Raw genomic sequence first — 4,690 nt, 5'->3', positions numbered from 1 at the left:
GGATCTGAGCCATGATTGTCCCTGTACAAAGATCTTCAAAGTTCGATCGATCCAACTTCCTTCTCTGATCGATCGAACATTCTTGTCCCTATCCAAATGATTGATCTTATCCAGTTGTACCACCCTACCAACTGCTTTTGTCCTTTTCCCAAAAATATCTTCAAAATATCTCAGATTTGTTTTTATTTAAAAAGGTGCCGCCATCGTGGATCGATCTAGTCTAAGTTCGATAGATCTCAGCCATGTTCGATAGATCTCAGCCATGTTCGATCGATCCAAGTCCAAGGTTCAATCGATCGAACTTCCTCCAGTGCAAAAAAGTTAAATTTCTAGCTCACAAAAAGTTGTCCTTTAGCCAATCATTGGGGAATATTTGTTGTACGACCCCAGCTCATTTTAGGTGTCATTTGACCTACCTATATAAGGATAAGGATTACTTTTTACATGATATCATATCATACCTTGTAGATTCATTTAGAAGGGATTTTTAGAGAATTCTTAGTGAGGAAGCAAAAGAGGAGGAGGAAGCTAGAGACACCATTGGGACTCTTCATCAACCAAGGAACAGATTTCTTCCATGGAGCTTGCCCTTGAGGGTTGGAGGACATCATCCATGAGTGGCTAGACATCCTCTTGGGGCTAGAGTTAGCCCTAAGCATGCTTTCTACTTCTTGAATTATGTATTTTTGAGGGGATTTGTATTGTGATTCATGTCTTGACACTTTTATATATATATATATATATATATATATATATATATATATATATCTTGTTTCTTCAATGATTTATGTGGTTTAATGCTTCCAATTGATCATTTCATTCTATCCATATGTCTATGTATGCTAGAATAGATGTTCATGTGTTTGTCTCTATTTCTTGTATTATTGATGCATGTCTATGTGTGTTGATGCTATGGATCTAGAGATTGTCAAGACATAGTGCTTAATGTCATGTTCTTGTAGTTTATTTGATGGTTCATACTCTTTGCTTGATGGATTATACATCGCCCTTAGTTTAATTAGTTTAATTTCATGTCATTAGCTTAGTTGTAGAGTAGTTGTTAAATAGGAGGCCAATCCATGCTTGTTGTTGATATTTCATACTTATGAAAAGCAAGTAATATGTATCTCTAACCTTGTGATATGTTTGGATTGTGAGCTTAAAGAAAGGATTAATGGCTTAATTTGATATGTTGTGCTATTCACCATGTTGTGTTAGACAATATATGCTTAATTTGTTATCCATGCTTGTTGGAACAATCACACATACACATTTTGTTGCAATACATGTTTTTCCCCTCATTAATCATTCATTAAAGGTGTAGAAAAGTTATGCTTAGTGGTGATTTCTAAACCCCAAGATCTATCTCTCTTTTATTCTCTCTATTGCATTATAGTTGACTTTAGTTTAATTTGCATCTAGTTTAACCCAACCAACCAAACACTACTTTGATCACTCGACCTACTAACCCTAATTTTGATTCCTCAACCTAGTGCGACCCTCAATCCCTTGGGACGATCCCTACTCACCCTAGCTATATTTTTAGTGAAAGGTAGTAGTGGCAATTTCTAAATGTAAAACTTGGCCACATCTCACAAACTGTTGGGTTTCGGGGTTGACGACCCGAAAAACACCAAGTTTTTGGCGCTGTTGCTGGGGATTGATTGATTGGCAACGTCGTATTCGTGGAATCAATTAGGAATTAGTACTCTTTTGATCGTGTCTTTACTTTGTTTTTAATTTTATTACTTATTGTGTTTGTTCTTGTTTGACTAGGAGTATTGAACTAGAAGGTGAGCAAAGGATATTCCAAGCAAAGGAGCTAAGCAAGTAAGGAAAAATGTTAAAAATCTAAAAAAAAATTGCTAAGCTAAGCTAAAAATTTAGAGTTGAAGTACTAAAGGACCTTTGTGAGCTTTTATTTACTCATCCCTTAGTTAAATCGTCGGCCCGCGTGGAGGCTTGTATTTCAATTCTTAGATAAATCGTGAGCCCGCGTGGAGGCAATTTACTTTTCGTGCATATTGTTTAAGCATGGGAGTATGAGAACATTGTATGTGGAGGAAGTTTGTTAATTGTTGATTTGTTATGAAGGTGAAGTGTTTGTTGTTATTACTTGTTGTGTTGCATTGTGTATGTATGGTCATAGATCATTGAGACCCACTCTTGTCCTTTTAAATTTTCATCTTGAATCCATTGTTCGAAACCCTAGGGGAAGAGGTAGTTCTAGTCAATCCATTTCATTAATGGAAGGACACAATGAGGACCATGTGGAGGACCTTGGTCACATAGACCAACAAGGTATCCTCCACCCCAATGTGCATCATGATAACATGCAAATTCTATTAGGCATGCCAAGGCCATTTGTTCACCCACCACAACAACAAGGCCAAGTTCCATTGGGAATGCCAAGGCCAATCTATGCTCCACCACCTCTCATCATTCAAGGCAACTAAGGTACCCATGTTACACCTCCAATTGCTAATCCTCCCCTTGCTTTAAGAGATCACTATGTGCCTAATGAATATAATGCACCCACATGCATTCAATTGCCACCATTTAGAGCACACCACTATGAAATCAAGCCACAAACCATTCAAATGCTTCCTAATTATCATGGAGTTCCAAGTGAAGAACCTTACAAGCATTTGGATGAGTTTCTTGAAGTATGTTCCACCGTAAAATATACGGACATGCCGGAAGAGGTCTTAAGGCTTAAACTTTTTCCATTCACCCTTAAAGATAAGGCAAAATATTGGTTTAACAATCTTAGGCCTTTTTCAATAACTTCTTGGGCAGAAATGCAACAAGAGTTCTTGAAGAAGTACTATCCGGTTTCTAAGACCAATTCCATGAGAACCTCAATTCGAGAATTTTCACATAGGGAGGGAGAAACATTTCATAAGGCATGGGAACGCTTTAATGAATTTTTTAGGAAGTGTCCACATCATGACATGCCCAAATGGCAATTAGTTTAATATTTCTTTGAGAGCTTATCAGATAATTACAAGGGCATGGTTTATGCTTTCATGGGTGGATTTTACATTGATAGGAATGAGGATGACGTGTGGCGTCTTTATGAGAGCATGAGTAAAAATTCTTTGCATCGTACTTTATCTTCGAAGAATGGTAGAAATTCTAGTGGTAGGAAGAGTGTTGGCTTACATCAAGTAGACCACTCCAATGAAATTGCCGCCGAAATGAAATCATTATCTTGAAGGTTTGATGAATTTTTGATCAACCAAAATTCGGCGAATCAAGTATCTTCCTTCCCTAACCATTCTCATCATGCATCTAATGAGACATGTATGACTTGTTCAAGTGTTTTACATTCTACTTCCAATTGTCTCCATGGACATGTGCAAAGTGAGCATCATGAACAAGCAAATGCTGTTTTTGCTAATCAAGGGAACAATCCTTATAAAAATCATTACAATCCTGGTTGGAGGAATCACCCGAATTTCTCTTAGAAAAACTAAGGGGAGGGTTAAACCCTTCTCAAGGTGGTTTTCAAGGAAAATACATTCCACCTCCAATGCAAAGCCAAGGTTCCCAAGGTTTTAGACCATCATACCAATCACAAGGAAATCAATTATCTAATTCTCATTTTCCTAATCAACCATCAGATTCCCAAGGAAATGTTAGAAGTCCCGCTTTTGAAGAGAAAGTTTTGACCGCTTTGGGCACTTTAGAGGCAAACACACAATTACTTCATTCTCACTCTCAATCCATTGCAAAGCTAGAAACCCAAGTAGGGCAAATAGTTAGTACTTTGAATGTAAAAGAGAAAGGAAAAATGCATGTGAATGCCCCACAAAAGCAACAATGTGTTGTGGAGACTCATTCCTCATCGGAAGGTCACACAATAGAGCATGTTAATGCGGTGACTACCTTAAGAAGTGGAAAGATTGTGGACAACCAAGTGGGTATATCCAATGAAGAGAGTGAACCGGTGCAACTACAAGTTGACACCCATCCCGTTTCATATCATATTCCTCCTTCATTGCATGTACATGACCATATAAATGAGAATGTGTTGAAAAGTAATTTTGAAAAGAAAGATTTGCAAAATGACTTGAAAACTTCTTGTGTTGAAGAGACTTCAAAGAAAATTTCCGAAAAGGTTTTTGAGCCAAAAGCTCCATTTCCGGATACCTTAAAATGATCCATTTCGAATAAAAAACAAAAGGCCAAAGTCAATGAAATCATGGACGTGTTTAGGCAAGTGAAAGTTAATCTTCCACTTTTGGATGCAATCAAGCAAATTTCGGCTTATGCCAAATTCTTGAAAGACTTGTGCACCCAAAAGAGGAAGAACAAAAGTCAAGCACCTAGAAAAGTGGCCTTAACTGAACAAGTAAGTTCAATTTTGCAGCATAACACTCTCCCAAAGTTTAAGGACCCCGGTTCACCTACCACTTCATGCATCATTGGTGACCATATCATTAATCGGGTTCTTCTTGACCTAGGAGCTAGTGTTAATCTTCTTCCATACTCGGTATATGTCAAATTAGGCTTAGGAGACTTGAAACCGACGTCGGTGGTTTTACAACTTGTCGACCGATCAATCAAAACCCCTAGAGGTATCATTGAGAATGTCTTGATTAAAATTGATAAATTCTTCTTTCCCGTTGATTTCGTTGTCATTGACACGGAACCGGTTCCAAATCCTAAGAGCCAAATTCCCGTT

General features: G+C 37.7%; 1 pseudogene; it reads right to left on the bottom strand.

Moving 5' to 3' along the window:
• Positions 1-2,857: 2,857 nt before the first annotated feature.
• Positions 2,858-2,956, bottom strand: LOC132315344 (small nucleolar RNA R71; annotated as a pseudogene).
• Positions 2,957-4,690: the final 1,734 nt, after the last annotated feature.

Source organism: Cornus florida, unplaced genomic scaffold, assembly GCF_030987335.1.
Source record: "Cornus florida cultivar Cherokee Brave unplaced genomic scaffold, ASM3098733v1 CherokeeBrave_3.0.0_Hap2_Chr06, whole genome shotgun sequence".
Lineage (NCBI taxonomy): Eukaryota > Viridiplantae > Streptophyta > Magnoliopsida > Cornales > Cornaceae > Cornus > Cornus florida.
Note: the sequence above shows the minus strand (reverse complement) of the source record. Positions and strands in the feature narration are given on the sequence as shown.